This window comes from Sinohyriopsis cumingii, unplaced genomic scaffold (genome assembly GCF_028554795.1).
Source record: "Sinohyriopsis cumingii isolate HCF-2022 unplaced genomic scaffold, ASM2855479v2 utg000426l, whole genome shotgun sequence".
Classification (NCBI taxonomy): Eukaryota; Metazoa; Mollusca; class Bivalvia; order Unionida; family Unionidae; genus Sinohyriopsis; species Sinohyriopsis cumingii.
The window spans coordinates 10136929-10155913 of NW_028315897.1; the positions used below are offsets into that span (position 1 = coordinate 10136929).

The 18985-nt window shown below is 34.5% G+C and overlaps 3 long non-coding RNA genes across 8 annotated transcripts in view; 1 reads left to right on the forward strand and 2 right to left on the reverse strand.

The window, feature by feature from the left end:
- Positions 1-7139, reverse strand: part of LOC149774166 (uncharacterized) — a 53011-nt gene extending 45872 nt beyond the window's left edge. For all 6 annotated transcript variants that reach the window (XR_016417023.1, XR_016417020.1, XR_016417024.1 and 3 more), the window contains exon 1: positions 5320-7139. This is a non-coding gene — a long non-coding RNA (uncharacterized LOC149774166). The remainder of the gene's footprint in view (positions 1-5319) is intronic.
- Positions 7140-12452: 5313 nt separating this feature from the next.
- Positions 12453-15857, reverse strand: LOC149774167 (uncharacterized). Its single transcript, XR_016417031.1, has 3 exons — positions 15400-15857; positions 14616-14710; positions 12453-12709 (listed from the first exon to the last, which is right to left on the reverse strand). It is a non-coding gene; the product is annotated as an uncharacterized LOC149774167 (long non-coding RNA).
- A 14-nt stretch (positions 15858-15871) lies between these two features.
- LOC149774168 (uncharacterized) lies at positions 15872-18670 on the forward strand. The gene is made up of 3 exons (XR_016417032.1): positions 15872-16155; positions 16779-16875; positions 17733-18670. It is a non-coding gene; the product is annotated as an uncharacterized LOC149774168 (long non-coding RNA).
- The last annotated feature ends 315 nt before the right edge of the window (positions 18671-18985 follow it).

Consider the following 18985-nt stretch of genomic DNA (forward strand, 5'->3'; position numbering starts at 1 on the left):
ATATTAAGCTGGCTATGGACTGCCTGTCAAGCATTAAACCACCAAGATTTGGGTGTAATAGTGTTGTGTGTGTGTGTGTTGTGTGTGTGTGATTTGGATTTTTAATGTAGCTTTAACAATTTTTCAGTCATATCGCTACGATGTCTGCAATGTGGCAGTTTATAGTGATGTCTAGCACTGGGGCATCATGCCGCAGACATGTAGCATGATGTCCCACCCAGTCACATTATTCTGACACCAGGCCGACCAGTCCTAACACTAAACTCTTAATGCTGAGCGCCAAGCGAGGCAGCTGTTAGTACCATTTTGTAAGTCTTTGGTATGACTCGGCCGGGGATCGAACCCACAACCTCCTGCATCCGAGGCGGATGCTCTAACCACTAGGCCACCGGAGCGGTCTATGTAATAGTGTTGTACGCATCAAGATGTTTCCATATACCAAATAACATGACTCTATGGCCAACTGGAACTGACAAACCGACAACATAATAAATTTTAGCACAGAGTGTGGACAGATGGAAAGACTGATAAATGCACATTAAGACAGATATGCACATAGATACTAAAGTGATCATTATGTTGAAGTTCTGCCAAGGCAGGTTCCACAATAAAGCTACTACTCGTACATGGCCTGCCATATGGCAAATCTAATTGCTCTGTACTATTTATTACCTCCCCTCAAAAGCCATCCACCTACCAACCCATCCACCACCAAACCCAAGACCATAACTAATGGATCAGATCCTAAACCTGTCACACATACAAAATTTGGTAAAATCCAATAATAAATAACATAAAAATGATTTGCATTTTTAAACCTGCGAACACTTTAGCATGCAGGTTTATTGGTGTATAGTGATTTAATATTTAAGAATCAATAATGTCTGACTCTACAAATTACCAAGTTAAAGGAGCCAACACAAATCCGGACTCCACTTTCAAAATGCATTCTCTGAGCCTCTGACTGCCATTTTTTCTGGGCCAGAATTTTACTGCACTCTCTAAGAATTAGACAAACCAAAGATAATCAGAAAGTTCCAACACATTTGTTCCTACTGTAACCCAACTGGTTCCCACTGTTCCACCACTGGTTCCCACAGTTACTCCAATGGTTCCCACTGTTACCATGGAACATTTTTTTTTTAAATTAGGATGTCTCACCTGCTCCTCATGCCTTTCACACTGTAACAATTCTTCAAAAGTTCTTCAGATATTACCTAATATATGTAAACCTTAACATTCTGGAGAAACAAACTCAACTTTCTAAAATCTTGGGGACCAGTATGCTGCAAATGGCCAAAACTGGATTAAAAGCCCATATAAACAACACCAATTCACTAAAATACAAAACGTAAAGTGAACATAGCAAAAGATATGAACATTTCACTTTGCATACTTCAAGTTTCACATTAAAAATCTGCTAAATTTTTAGAGTACAAACCGTAACTTTCTTTCATGGAAATAAACAATGTAAATCTGCTAAAGAAGAGTTTCTTTACAACCCCCATGACTTTGACTTTCATCTCTTCCAACATGTTCTCATATGAGAATCTTGGCTAATTAATATAAAACTTGCAAAAAATGCTGACTTTCCACAATGTTTACCTTTTTGCCCTTTTTGAATGTTTCTCTGTGTCCCAAGTTAAATTGTATGTGCAAAGTCCGATGCATCTTTGCTAAAGATAACAGATAATACAACTATATACAAAATCTTACACACTTTAACAATCCAAGACTCTTTGAGGTATTGTCCAACATGGTTAAACATTTTCCTCACTGCCTGGACTCTAGTTAAACTTTAAAGCCATTACTGAAAATTGTCTGTGACCCTGAAATGTTATCGTTTGCTCCAACCCTGACACACCCCTTTCAATTCATGAGATGTTTACCCTCTACGCTAGAATACAAAGTTTGATCACTATTTAATAAAGGAAATAAAGGAGACAATCAAATTCACAGGTTTTCTACCTGACCCTTTTGACAATGACCTTTGACCTTTAGTTCAGAATCATTATGAATATGTCAGTTCTCAAGGTGAGATGTGTGCAAGGTCTGTGTAACAGTGCCTGTTTGCTAAGCCAACTTTTATAATTAGGCTTAGAAACAACTGTTCACACTTAAAGCAATATCTGGATTTACAAGATGTTCAACATGCTGAGATCAAAAGACAGTCAGCTTAGGTGAGAAGCCTGTGATGAATATGAAATGAAAAGAAGTTTGATGTGGCTATTATTAACACCATACTAAAAACTTTGCCTGGCCTTACAACATGTTTTGTAAAAACTGAAGGAGCCGTGATCCTGATGAAAAGTGATCTGACTCAAATCTCTCAAAGATTAACTGTTTTCCATCAGAGACAGGTTTAATTCACAGGCAAATCAAATGAATGAAGATATTAAATGATATCTGTCACATCAGCACAAATGGCAACTCACATTTATGTTGTGACAATGTGACTACTTTTCTCACCAGCCAGCAAATTAATTGTTTTGACCCTCTCCTCTGATCATAAAATAACCTCACTCTCAAATTTGACATAATGACACACATGTTAAGCAATGTTGAGCTTCAGAGTTTGTTATGGGTAGAAAATGCACAGAGATATTCTCAAGGCGCAAATCTGCAATCACTCAACCTAAGGGACAAGTAGACATTGTGTATGATTTGGATTTTTAACGTAATTTTTATAAAAAATTCAGTCATATCGCTACGATGTCTGCAGTGTGGCAGTTTATGGTGATGTCTAGCAAGGGGGCATCATGCCGCAGACATGTAGCATGATGTCCAACCCAGTCACATTATCCTGACACCAGGCAGACCAGCCCAAACACTAATCTCTTAATGCCGAGTGCCAAGCGAGGCAGCTGTTAGTACCATTCTTATAAGTCTTTGGTATGACTCGACTGGGAATCGAACCCACGACCTCCTGCATACGAGGCAGACACTCTAACCACTAGGCCACCGGAGCGGTCAGGGATAGTAAAATTTTCTTTGGCAGAGTCAGTTATTATGTTTTCAGGCCAGAGGAAGAGTTATTTTCCTGAGCCCTACTTATGTCTGGTTGGTGCCCCAACATCTACTTTCAATATAGACTAACAGTGAACGAGTATATTTAATGCTGTCATTGTCAAGAACACCCAGAACATGGGATTCTGCATTGAAAATTACCCCAACACCTGGTAAATTTCTACATAATTAGGTCTAATAGTGAAATTCACCATAAAGGTGAACTTAGGACGTTACTACTGATGATAATGCTTAACGCTATGTTCTGAATGAGAAAAGATTTATCACAATAAATTTACATATCAAAAGGAGAACTGAGGAAGGAAAGCTTTATTAGTTTTTGCTTATATTTACTGAGATCACATGTCACAGACAATGTAATGGTACAGTGTGACTGCTTTTCCCCATCATCCAATCATCCAGAAAAGAAAAGATATCAATATGGAGTGAACTAAGGGTAACCATTCAACATGACCAATCTGATTGCCTGCAAACTGGCATTGAAAATAAAAATATGTTTAGGGCAAGCATGCAAATGATCCATACAGTAATTTTAACTCAATTGACTGAAGAGTTCCCCATCCTCCAAAACTTATATAAGAACTTGAAACGTTTAACTCACAATCTATTCAAATATGACTCAATAACATATTTTCCTGTCATCAAGTGGTGGATTAAAATTCCTGGCTTTCCCCCGACTTCGATTTGCAAAATTGAATGGCTTTTTCAGGTTAAGAACAAACCTGTCCTTTCTTCAAATTTCCTGCTAGCATGGTAACCCTGCCATTCACCACATAAAGCAGTGAGAAACCAATATTTGGCTGTTAAATACTGACCGTCTAAACCTGATGACCGATAGACACATTATATTTAGAAGAGACATTTTCACCAGGGAGAAAATAAAATTACTGTTGAGGCCTGGTGACTACTGTATAAAGGTGCTCATTCAAACAGGTTTACTTATTGAATAATTGTCTTTTTATTCATAATTTAAACAAATAAGGTAGTATTTTATAACCAAGTGCTTATTTGATTGACTCTGTATCCATCATATTTGGCCAATTATATTCTCTCTGTGGTTCTCTATTTTTTTATATTGACGCTTGATAGAATCCTAGCAGTGCTAAGAAATGAGTTGATAAGACAAAACCTATAATGGGCACATCTGGTTCTGTATCAAATTATGTTGAATGGTTCCTGAACCGTTGCTGGTTACAAAGCTCTGCTGTATGGAAAAGGTAACATTGATAAATAAAAGGGCAATAAACTTAATCAAAACTGGACTTTAAAGATGCAAACTTTAAAAGGTACATTAACACGTCATAGGCCATTCACCTACTACATACATTTACTTAAGTCAAGACAAACTGCAAACAACATAGATCCTGACCAGCATAATGTGCCTTCAGATCAGGGTCTACGTTGTTTGTTATACTGACTTCCTTACAAACTCCACAGACCCAGATCTGCTGGCACATTACATGATGGCAGACCTAGGTCTGTGCAGTTTGCATTGGGCTTGTCTTATAAGCGAGTACATATGGCATCTAATGGCACAAAATTGTGTGTAAGAGCAGTGCTTACAACTAGTGTGAATGGATGCATGGAGAGAGAGAATGATGGACTGACAGAAACCATTATTACTGTAGGGCTTCCACATCTGGGGGTTTGATCGTAATAAAGTGCTTGACTGTTTCTTAGCAAGCTATGTAATATAACTGAGTATTTTGATGTTTGAGTTCCTTAAGCTTTACCCAGTTTACATTTCCAGTTAAGCTCTGATACTGTAAACCAAAATATATATTTATAAGTGATCTTCTTAACAAGGCAAGGCATTTACAACTGTAACAGTTACATTTTCACAAATATAATGGAACCTGTACAAGTTTTTTTTCAGTGATAGTTGTCATTATAAGATACGAGTATCCAAGGTATTTTAAGGTGATTATGCTGCACATAAGGATGTTTGCATCTATAAAATTAACACCTACTTCATGACTTATGCAATCATCCTTAACAACCACAAGTGTTATAAATTTCTTATTAATTAACCCTAGTTAATAACTTCATGCTTGAAGATACATCCCTCACTACCTTTTGATAATTTTGGCAAATTTGTATGTAAGAAGTAATATTTCAATGATAGGCCCACCTCCTGATCTAAGACAATTTTAAACATTATAGCTTTGACTTATTGATGAAAAAAGACTGTAAATATCTACCGTATTTGAGATTTTGATGGCATGTAAATTTTCAGCTACTTGCAAACATAATAACACTATTCAAGACCTATTCCGATTAGTAATAACTTACTTGTACACTTTGTAACACTCCCTAATTTTAAGACCCCTTTTGACAAAGCTGATGAGGTTTTCATCCTGTACAAACATCAGTAAGGCTCTCATAAGAAGACATTCAGCATAGATCAGTTCTGCATGAACCTTCTCTGAAATAAACCAAACCAAAACATGTATTTCTGACAGATTCAATCAAAATAATTAGCCATATCAGCAACACAAAATTGAACATATCATTTTTAACTTTAGACCTAAGACTTAATAATGTTTACTGGTACTTCCTAAATGTTTTTCAGTATGTTTTTGTTTTGTAATTTCATGTTGTTTCTTTTGGTAATCTTATCGATATACATATTTTTGTGTTATACAATATTGCAACATGCTAACTGAGATTCTAAAGAATGGGTGCTGTACTAAATTAACATTGTTATTATTATTATTATTATTATTATTATTTATTAAAATACCTCTGCTTCTTGGAGCAGTTATGTATATTTCATTTATTATTAAAATAAATTCAAATGATCCTTCAAATTGATACTGGGACAGTACTCACAGGCTAATTGAAGGAAATATCCATACATTTATTGTCTCACCTGCAAATTGTCCTGAATGCTGACAACAGAAACATTTCAATGCTTCACAAACTGGCCAATATGTCGTCTTAATAATCAGTAATGACTGGACATCTTAAATTTCATTATCATAACAAGGGCTCCAAGTTGGCCTGAAATTGCAGGCTTACATAACCTAAAAGCTGACCATTTGACTAAGCAGTCTTATGTGATATTGTAAAAACACATCATATGTAAAAAAAATATCTCTCATACTTTTAACCATGTTGATTGTACCTATTTTTTTTAAAAAAAAATGATAAAAATGTATCCTACAGATAAAAAGCAATATGCACTGTCAGCCAAGATAAACCATTTATTGAGTTTTATAAAATTTGAATGAGAAAAATAATTTCTATATCTAGAGATGCAACAAGCTCAGCCAATCAGAAACAAGGTATCTCATTTATATGTACAGCTCTACCTTATTAGAGAAGCAGTCAATGATAATGATAATATAAGCTTATGGTGAATCAAAGATCTGATTGGAATTAAGTCTCCTGAGTTGTGACAAGATTAGCCAATTAGATTAAAAAATTATCTCATTAATCTAAAGATCCTGCTCTTAATCAATCTCATCCTATATCTTAATAGTAAAGACCAATTATCAAGTCTGATCAAAATCTGATCAAGAGAAAAGCTGCCTGATTGCTGAAAAGCTCAGCCATCATACTCTATCAAAGGCTAGATGACAAAAGTTAAATTACCAAATTTGATCAAAATCTTTTTTCTTTTTTTTTAAAAATAGTCTAAAGTAGTAAAACAAAATTCAGCCAATCAAATGCAAGATAACCTCATAAATGTGCAGATGTCATACTCATAATAAAAAAAATCCAACATCTTGATGATATTATCCCACTAACCATGTTTAATTAAAATTGGGTCAGAAATACAATACTAGCCTACTTAAACTCAGGTCAAAAATACAGTCTCACAAGTGGTAGGAAGCTCAGCCAATCACATACAAGATCACCTCATTATATGAATACATTTTGCTCCTAACAAAACACATTATACATCTTGATGATATAAGCCTGTTTACAAAGTTTGATCAAATATGACATGTACTGACAGGCTTGCAATAAGGCATACTGATTATTCATCAAGAAATTACAAGACAGTAGGTTACAGGCCTTTAAAGTTCCAATATGTCAATGGATATGACCGATTGCTAGTGTAGCAGGATAAGAATTTTTTTCTGTGATTCCAGGTCACTTGTTTTTAAAGTTGCTGTTTTTGTCCCCCCCCCCCCCCATTCCCCTGAACATGCATGGTAGTGGTAGTGGTGCCACTTGTAGATCAAACATATCCTTCAGATGGCATAGATTTCTGTTCTGTCTCTAAAACCATTCTCGCTGCTCCCTGTATGAAAAAAGAGAAAACAAAAGTTTTAAAACAGTTATCAATTAAAAGTTTGTTATTTATTGTGAATATTCTTCATGTTATTTAAACACCAGATACATGTACTTATCATGAGTATAAAACAAACAAGAGTCCCTTCTGGGACTGACACTCAACTGTTTGATGGTTAATCAGTACTATATTTATTGTGATTCTTCTGATTTTTCTTGTCTTTTATTTAGCAGACACCTATTCCTTAATATCAAATGAACAAGACTCCCTAGAAGGGTCTGATGCTCTACTGGCTAACAACTAATAAGTGCTCGTATTTTTATTCTTGTCTTCTGAGTGCAGATGCCTATTGATATCAAACAATCAAGATTCCTTCAATGTGACTTTCTCTCTTACTCATAAATAGAATTGTTTTTTAATTCATAGTGACATAATTAATGCAGTCTCCATTTGAATATATGGTACTGGTTGACTGGCACATACTAGCTATGACCAAAGGGTAAAATAGATAAATAGCATTTAAAGCTGAGCACACTTTTTTGTTTTTACGATGTCTTTTTGTGGATAAATTTCTTTTCTTTCACATCATAAGCAAAACTGATGATATTTAATAACGTCAGAGATATGAAAATCAGATTTTGTGCTGTATGTGACAAAATCATTTATGAATAAAATACTTACATCTGAATAGTGTAATTAACCAACACAATCCAATGCAATGGTCTATCTATGCAATGCAATGGTCTACCCAGCTCTAATGTATCCAACTTTGACATAAGCAAAGCCTAAATTTCTCTCTTTCAATTAACGATGATCACACAGAAATTTTCCTTTTAAATTTTAAAAATTCTGGTCTCCAAGTAGTTAACAATTAATATTAATTTACAAGCTATATAATGTCTTTAATAATGTGTATCAAAATGTCCTTTGTATTAACTGTATGTGACAGACAGAATCGGACAATAAAAAGTGGATTATACATTTATATACAGTCACCTAACTTAATTTTCAAAAGTGATTAAAGTTAATAATCAAATCAAAATATGACATAAAAGTACAATGATAATGATTTAAATACATTATACATTTCTAGATCAGCTTTATCTAGAATGAAAAACTACATTTGAAAATGAAAACTTGAAAATAACATTTGAAAAATAAAAACTAGTGTAACATTAATACTATACACCTGCCCCATGTGTAATAATTTTCTATATTGATCACTGAAATTTCCATGTAGAAATATGACTGCTCCATTGGCCTAGTGGTTAGAGCATCCATTTCAGATGCAGGAGGTCACGGGTTTGAACCCCAGCCAACTCATACCAAAGACTTATAAAAATGGTACTAACAGCTGCCTCGCTAGGCAGTCAGCATTAAGATGTTAGTGTTAGGACTCAGGTCGGCCTGGTGTCAGAATAATGTGTCTGGGTGAGACATCGTGCTACATGACTGCGACCTGATGCCTCAGCACTAGACATCACTATAAACTGCCACACTGCAGACATCATAGCAATATGACTGAAATATTATTAAGCTACATTAAAAATCCAAATCACACACTCTGACTTCATGCAGAAATGATCTTTCTTCTTAGGGTTTTTGATCTATGAACAGCAGTCCCCCAAATCAACAGGCTTTATTTTCACCCTATGTGTAAGCCCTTTCCAAAGCTTGAGATATAAAACTATTGTCATTCTACAGAAAATATTTTTGTTGCAGTCAGTGACTTTAACTTTTAGTCCCAAAACCCCAAAGCCTTTTTCTTTATCCCTAGTGCAAAACATTCATAATAAGTGACTGAAATAATGTTAATATGTGGAAATCATTTTTCTTTCATTCAGAGAAATGACATTGACCTTTACCTTTTGACTCTAAAATCAACGGGTTTGTTCCTTACACCAAACAAAAGTGAGCCATAAAGTGTGGTAAGCGATGACGGATATTTTTTGTTTCTGGTTTTAATGGCACTTTAACATTATACTGGCCTAATGTCTTGCTGACGGTCACACTGAGGCTTCCAACCTGGGATGGTAAGGTCAGGTTTCAAACTCACTTAACTCTTGGATTATGAGCCTGATATCGATACAAGTGAGATACCATGGCAACAACTCAACTTATTATGCAGGAACCAAGTTTCTTTTACAGTTAAGGACCTTGACCTTGGTCATTTTCATCCTCAAAGTTAGTAATCCTTTTCATTGCTTCAAGTGAACGCCATCCACACAGAATGATAAATGTAGATTTATAGATTTAGGACAACTGAAACTATTGTGTAGATATCAAATTGGTGACAGATGGATGTAATGACAATATTAATTGTTCTGCCTTTTGGCATGTATTTAAAAATCATAGAGATTCCAGATCAGAGTTTTGTGCCCATTCCTCTACCATATATTGTAGCTAATCATTAACTACAGGTACAATAGTTGGTTTACACATACTCATTCTAACTGTCTACCAGATAATCTGAAAATAAAGCAAACACTTAAGTTCGACTCGAGAGAGAGTTAAGCCACCATGTTAGTAGTAGAAAAAAAACAGTCCCCATATACACCAATGTTATCATACACCACAAATACCTGACCCTATTCTCAAACAGTCCCCATACACCAATGTTGTATACACCACAAATACCTCTCTATTTTCAAAGAGTCCCCATACACCAATGTTATGTATGCACACAAGTACCTCCCTATACTCAAATAGTCCACAAACAACAATGTTATATACACACAAATACCTCCCTATACTCACAATGAATGAACCAATTTACATATACAATCACAGATGCATGTACATACATAATTCAAAACAACAGATGAGAATAGGTTTAAATGGAATTTTACAATATTACTCATATAAAAGATCTATTATAAAAACTCATATTTTATTTTGCATATTAAAATTGCAGAGCTATCAATGTTCAAGAGTCCAGTTGTTTGTGGTTTTCAAGCAAAGTGCAGGAACCCTATACATTTTTTGTTCAGTCACAACTAAAATTCCAAATGATGTTGATAAGTACTTGCAGTTGTCTCCCTTGATTTGTCAATATTAGCACTCATGCTAAATATACAAGACAACAGGTAGCATGGTTACATTTCTTCAATGGATATGACAGATCATTTTAGAATAGAAAAGTGTTATAGAAAAATATCTCATTCCTCATTCTATATGGTCTTCCCATGAACTGAAGAAATAAACATGCAATATATATTTGGTCCTTTCAATATTATGCAAGTGCAGGAACTCTATCAAATCTGTTGTTTGATTGCAACTAAAAATCCAGATGATGTTGCTAAATATTTGCAGCTGTCTCCCTTGATTTGTCAATATTAGCATTCATGCAAAATGAACAAGGCAGTAGGTAGCATGGTTACATTTTTTCAGTGGATATGAAAAATTATTTTAAGATAGAAAAAGTGCTGCAGAAAAATATCTGATTCTTAATATGTCTCCCCATGAAGTGAATAAATATGCAGTATATATTAGGTCCTTTCAATATTATGCAAGTGTTCCATTTTTTATACATAACAGATGATCCTACTCTGTATCCTAATGGACTTAATGCTAATGCACTATATAAAATTGTATAATTTACATCGATATATTGTATATCCTTTATAACAATATAATTATATGTATGACTGTTTGTCTCTAGTTTCTTTTATTATTTTACTAATTCAAGTTTCATTAGAGACTTGTGTATCTTTTAGATCCTGTCATATAGAATTGTTATAAAATTGTTATAATGATGCATATCATTTATGACGTTACGTAAAGACATAATTGTTGTTTTAAAATAAAAGACATCATCCGTTACTTTCAAAAGCAAACATTAAATGTGAAACTAGTTGCACAGAATTTTCGGCATTTGTGTTGTTTTTTTATCACAATTCTTATACCTTTATATCAAATAAACAAGAGTCCCAGGAAGGCACTGACACTCCACTGTTTAACAATTATTAATTGCCATATTTACTGTGATTTTTTCCTTTTCCTTTAATTAGCAGATTCATATTCCTTTACATGAAAGAAAAATTCATCTGCATTAAAAATGCCTGCTTTTGTAAAATCAACACCATAATGGCCATATTGGATGTAAAACCTCCCGGCTGTAGAATGTCCATCATATTCCATGAAAAACGATGGAAAATGCTGGAAAATTCTAGCATGGAAAACGCTGGAGTATTTGGACTAATATTCCAGCCTCTGTCCAGGGTAGGCTGGAAAACCCTGAACAATTCTTGCATGGAAAACGCTGGACAATTCTAGCATGGAAAACGCTGGAGTATTTGGACTATTATTCCAGGCTATGTCCAGGGTAGGCTGGAAAACCCTGGACAATTCTAGCATGGAAAACGCTGGAAAATTCTAGCATGGAAAACGCTGGAGTATTTGGACTAATATTCCAGCCTATGTCCAGGGTAGGCTGGAAAACCCTGGACAATCCTAGCATGGAAAACGCTGGAAAATTCTAGCATGGAAAACGCTGGAGTATTTGGACTAATATTCCAGCCTATGTCCAGGGTAGGCTGGAAAACCCTGGACAATTCTAGCATGGAAAACGCTGGAAAATTCTAGCATGGAAAACGCTGGAGTATTTGGACTAATATTCCAGCCTCTGTCCAGGGTAGGCTGGAAAACGCTGGAAAATTCTAGCATGGAAAACGCTGGAGTATTTGGACTAATATTCCAGCCTATGTCCAGGGTAGGCTGGAAAACCCTGGACAATTCTAGCATGGAAAACAATGGAAAACCCTGGACAATTCTAGCATGGAAAAAGCTGGAGCATTTGGACTAATATTCCAGTCTTTATCCAGGGTAGGCTGGAAAACACTGGACAACACTAAAATTTAGCTGAAAATTGTTGAAATATTTTATGAAAACGAGATTTTTAACAGTGATGCAACTTTTATTTGATGAAAATTTCAAGAAGAACATGATCCAAATTACCCCAACCAACTCCTTGTATTGACTGTGATGTTTAGTAACTTTTAAACAAGGAAACAAAATTAAAAACTATACTTGTCACTGGTAGCTTAATAGTATTCAGTAGACAACATGGCTTAAGTTGTCATAAATATCGCTACACTTCTACTGGTGTGTCATAAAATCCAGATTACTAGCTCCTTAACATCATCCGAGTTTCTAAAAATATGTTCTCTTACTCTAGTTATAGTCTGAATTTATTCTGAAGCAATCTTAACAACAAAATAACAAAAATTCACGTTAATTTCTATCTCAATTTTAATTAAAAAAATTTAAAATATTTTTTTTTTACACGTGTTGTTTCATAGTTCATTCACCACATTTCTTATTTTTCTGTTGTCACCACTGGAGTCTGTGGAAGTGATGGTACTCTTGATGGTTTAACCAAATCGCAAAGTTTCTGTCTCACCATCACCTCCCCAATGTTGTACTTCTCCTTCATGATTTCTGAAATACAAATCATTGTATATTAATGAATAGAATCAAGCAAGATTTCAAATTTATTTCAATCCCATATATATATATAGAGAGAGAGAGAGAGGGGAGTGAGAGAATGAGAGTTATGCCTGAAACATTTCATGCAATTACAGTACTTTTACAATCCCTGAGGTTGGTAATTGTAATGAGGCACTTGGCTTGATGACTAACTTGATAGGCTTAAAAACCTGTGGTTTCCATCACAAATTAAACTGGCTACCTAACTGCTCCTGTGGCCTAAGTCTAAGTGGTTAGAGCGCCTGCTACGGGTGTGAGAGGTCACAGGTTTGAACCCTTAACCGAGTCATACCAAAGACTTATTAAAAGAATGGTACTATTAGTTGCCTTGCCTGGTGCTCAGCATTAACCCTTTACCTCATGCAAGCGTCTTTTGATGCCTCTACTCCATTCACATGGAAGCGCCTTTTGACGCCTGCTGTAAACATCAGCCATTTTAAGCCGGTTGTCATAGTGCCACCTTCGGGGAAAACCCCCATTTAGATACTACATTCATTTCTGTGAATGACAATTACATCAGATCACGTGGTCACTGTTTATGCCCTGGTCGATATCTGCTATTTAAAGTAACTGGGTCATAATCTCCACTCTCCAAGATGGAGGTCGCGGATTTCATTCAGTACTTACGAAGTTTTCACGATTAGAATCAGAACTACGAAAGATTCAATAACTTAGGTAAAGGCTCTGATATTGATGCAGGCAGCAATTAGTTTTCATAAATTATCAAATTCAGATGATTTAGTGATGTAGATGCAGACGACAAATTGTAAATTTCAAGTATGAGAAATGGCAGCTATGATTGGTCACGCAGCCTCACTGACATGACGGTAAATGAGTCCTCTCAAGATTTTAAAGCCCGTAAAAAATTCTTCAGTGAAAAATAATTACGCAGCTATAACAATCAGACTTTTAATCTTAAATTTTTCCACACATAATAGATGTGAACCAAAAATGTAAAATGGTTACAATTGCTGTTTAACATAAAATACACTACATTGCTAAACAGTTAACAGGCAGGCCTATGCGTATGGAGTCGAATAGGTAACAGGTGCTCTATTTATAGCATGCTGCACTTTGTAATTATGCTCTATAAGGTAAACGGTTAAGAGGTTAGTGTTAGGACTGGTCAACCTGGTGTCAAGATAATGTGAATGGGTGGGAGACATTATGCTACATGTCTGTGGCATGATATCTCAGTGCTAGACATCACTATAAATTGCCACACTGCAGACATCGTAGCGATGTGACTAAACATTTGTTAAAGCTATGTTACTAAACATCTGAATCACGCACACACAAACTGGCTACCATATACATGCAGTTGTGATTATACCATTTAAACTGAAAGTAGATTTACATTGTCCATTTGAATATTGCCTGTCTACACTATTATGTTTCAAGTAGTAGTTGTGTATACGTTTAGATTTCATAATAATGTTCCAGCCTTAGTTCATTAAAAAAATTTTGTTACAATTTGGCATATATTTTGTCATAGGTTAACAAAGTTTAAAACGCATGGTTAATAATTTAAAATATACCATAAATTATTTGAATTCTGGACTGGTCTTGGAGAGGTGGCCTTGTGTGTACTTATTATTGGCTCTTGCCCCAGTTAGTGTCTTGCCAATATATTCACCAGAGCTGTACAGCATTCTGAATATTTATTTATCAGCTTTGTTAAAATCCAAAATTTGACATATTTCTGCCTCATGCTGGGTGTGAAAAAAAATTTAATCCAAATTTTCACCATGATGATTCATATGCACTAAGTTTCTGATATATTTACTTATCTACATACACAACTCCAGGTTACAGCTAATGTTCTAGACATTTGAATTTGAAACAAGTGTGGTATTACCTCTCGCTTGCTTAACTCAAATTAAAAGATCGAAGAATTTCAATGAAGCTGTCACCATCAAGTTGTTTACATAACTGTGCCTTGCCACTTTTTTTCTGAAATTAAAGGACACAAACTAAACAAGTATTTTTGGTGAGGAAAATTGATAATCATTTCCAACAGTTTACAACTGTACATTCTTATTAATTATACAATAAGTTACTATTAAATATTACTGAAATGGCTGAATATAAATTGGATAGACAGAAACAAGCCATAATCTGAACTGAAGATTAATTGGAAAAGAGATCTACTGGAATATTTCTGAGTCGCAGTCTAAAATTAATTAAAACAAATATAACTTATTGCTACAAACCGCACACTGTCTGGAAAATAATAACGAAAATGTAAAAAATACAAATACCAGTCAGATCATTAATAATATCAAGGGTGAATAAAAGTTAAAGTGAAATTTACAATTTGGAAATGTATATTCGCAAGGCCGGCACGTACTAACTTTTTTGAAAGACAGACACGAGATAACTGGTCATTGTTCATTAGGATAAGTAAAAAATGTTGCCAATTATGTAAACAAAGCTCAAAACATAACACATACCTTTCAATATCCTTACTATTTTGACGTCTATTTTATGTCTTCAAACAGCATAAAAAAAGAGAAATTGTTCCATAGGATATATTTCGTAATAGCTTTCCGTAAATTTACGTCACGCGAAGTCTTTCGCAGCTAAGGTATTTGGCGGCCGTGCAAATAATTTTGCTACAATTGGACTGAGTAATGACTTACCTGCTATTTTCGCAATAATACACTCATGGTATCTCTTGAATCCACGACGAACCGCCATCACTTTCTCTCCCGTGCGATATTCCTTCATTTCTTTTCGTGGCGAGTGTACATCAGCCATACAGATTATGCCTCCCTGAATGGGACGATCATTCACCCATATAACCAGGGATATTTCTGGTTCAGTGGTCATCTTAAAATCCTGGGATATTTTATATTTTACAATTTCAATGACACTCCAATTGAAAATTGCGCCCAAATTCTAGACTGGTTATCCAAAGCGTTTTACGGTGCCGAATTTGGAACCAAAATTTACAGAAACGTTTTTTTTTTGTTTTTTCTTTTTACAGAAAATTTGGTTCTAACGCATGAAATCGAAATATGTCGGCTTTTTCAATGTAGTAATTGGTTAAAAAAAATAAGTTCATAATTTTATATCCCATCATAGTCAGCTTCATCAGCCATCATCATACGGAACAACCTCGGCTATTTCTGCGTGACAAAAACGTGACTCCGATACGTAAAGGCGAATACTTGACAGAAAAATCAGACATTTTGTTCTCTTTTGATTTATGATTTATCTAAAGAGTTAATATCTATACATCGGATACCAACGCCGTGATTTGGATATGTTGGGGAATGATTGGTTTACAGTAAAGTGGTTTTAGAAGACAAAGTTTACGACCAAGAGGCAATATCGTGTCGAGGTGTGGAACACAAATGGAAAGACAACACAAACTGGACACCCAAACATTATAGGTGAGTATGAAATAAACGGAGTCTCGGCTTTATCTCGTTTGCCCAAGTATAAACTGACTATATGATTAACCGCCCAACACTATATATGTATGACTGGTAATTAAATTGTAAGCAAGTATTTCAATAAATGTGAAAAGATATACAAGGTCAAAAACAAGTTTCCTTTTGCACCAGTTTTAAAATTAGAGTAGGTATTTTTGTTTTTCAATATATATGTATATATAACTTTCAAAGCAACCTAATTTGTGGAATTTTATTTTAACAGCCATAACCTTGTAATTGTCAGTCTTGGAAATGTTAACTCCAGTGATACATGTAAGCCCAAACAGGGACTGCTCTGGTATTATGATAAAGTTGTGAATTTCTTGAGTATTTGTAGATCTAGTCCAAAAAGGTCTTTAGGTTACTGCTAAATTTTCAGACTGCTACATATATAAGTAAAATCATCACTTAAGTAACTTAAGTCCTGGAAAAAGAAATTTTGAAAAATTTCACATTAATCTTAGCAAGATTAAAATGTACACAAGTTTTACCATGAAGATGATTTTTGAACGATATGTTGATGTTTTAATCAGTCTGACTGTACAGTCAGTAAACGTTTTAATGCTGTTTGTGTATTATAGGTACTGGTGTTCAGGACAAAATATATAAGCAGTTTGAAGTTAATTCCACAAAGTCCATTCCTAAAAGCACCATGTACTGGAGGAAGAGAAAACAATGGTAATTCCAGGAGTAATAGAGAGTTTTTTTACATTTTAAATAATGTCTGCAGCTGTCTCCCACAGCAATGTTTATTTGTGTGAAGATAAGCATTATTCTTTATACATTTGTTCTTACCTAGTACATTCACAGCTTAACATGGCTCATATCTTAAACACAGTTTCATTACCATATCAATAATTTAAGGAATAAACAAATTTCACTATACAATACTAAGTGGAATTTTCAGAGTTCAACAAATTCTGAGTATATGGTGAAATCATTCAGTATTTACAGACAGAATATTCAATGTGCGTGTTTGAACAGAACATTCACTCTGTATGGGTTATCCAACACACCATACACAATATATGCACAATGTACACCATATTTAACCAAATCAGCCAATTACAGAAATTCCAGGAAATATCTGATCAGTATTGATTCTTGCAGAACAAGATTAATAATTTATTGTTATGCATTGTCATACTTCAGTTTTTAATCATTTAAAATGTTAAGTATAATTTTTACTTTCATTTTTCTTATAATGCCCTAAAACGTTATGAAACTTGAGTTGTTTTTCTGAAAACATCACATACATTTATGAAGTGTATGTTGTATCACATGTACTTTGTATGATTGAGTATATTATTGTGTATCAATTACTTGTCATTAACATGCATTCATTGTGTATCATGTTTGCATTGCCTATGTTTAAATGATGCATGCATTAACATTGGATTTGTCAAACTAAACTACTGTAACAGTGTAATATTAACTGTACATATTCAATTCCCACAACAAAACAATAATGTTTGAATGTTAAGATTTTAATATGAATTATACATGTTCACTAAAATTTGTATTTCTCATTACAGTGTTGTTGATCTAGGTGAATCCAGTTCTGTTGGTCTTGGATATTATGAAATTGGTGACTGTACGTAATACTAATCTTCAAATATAATGAGAATATCAACAGATGAACCAACTAGATATGGTGACAGTGACATGAGTTTTTCATCTGACTCAGAAGAAAGTATAGAGTTTTAATCAAGTTCAGACGATGAACAGTATCATCAGGTGAATGAAGCAACTCAGTCTTACCCATCCCATGTCACAGATCCCCCACTTTATGTCATAGCCCCATAACAAGATATATATTGTAGTGAAATCACAAAGTCTGAACATGTTATTGTCCTTGGGGCTTTGCCAACAAGACATAATTTGTCAGATGCTAAATATGTGACTTTTTGGACTTAATTCAGTTGCATCTTCCTTCAGCAAACACAGGATTGACAATTGTCAAAGATTTGAAGGAAAAATGTGAATTCAGTAAGGAGTATCTCAAATAGAATTTTTATTGTGAGATCTGCAAAAAACTGTACTCCGATAAAGAAGAAATGTGTGAAACTGGGGGCTGTCCAGGTGTACATAACTAATAATTATGAGCAAACATCTCCTTGGAATGAAGTTGGCTCTGACAAGAAAGAAGACTTCCTTTCATCATCAAAAATAGGATCAAGTGTCTTTGAGAACCTATTATTGTTGTTGAAATTGGAAATGCCATTTATGGTACTGTTCTCCCCAATCATCATGAAAAGGACTAAAATGGCTCTCACCATTGCACAGCAGAATTTCATACTTATACACTGTAGTGTCAAGCTCAAGTGGTGAACAGATTTGGACATATTTATGATTTTATATGCACCAGATATTTTCTGGTCAGGATTTAACTAATTTTTCAGGATATCTCTTCATACATGTATAGTTTGTGTTACACCAACATTTTTGTATAGTGATGTTCTTTTGATAATGAACATTTATTTACACATGTGGTACATACAATAAATGATGTACTACTTCAGCACTTGTAGTTTGTTTTTTTAAAGCAGGGGTCAGGTGTGTGTGTGTGTATGGTTTAGTTTGTTTACTTGACTTGTGTCCTCTATTTCTCAGTGTATATTTATCATAGGTTTGAAATAATAGTTCAGTTTCAAGTTCAAAAATCTGTGTTACAGCGCAGTTTAGTCATAATTGCTCTTTCTTTAGGTAATTCAAAATAAGGACATTTTTTATTTTATTATTGCAACACCTCTATAGACTGCTATGACATGAACACATTCCGGGTAAT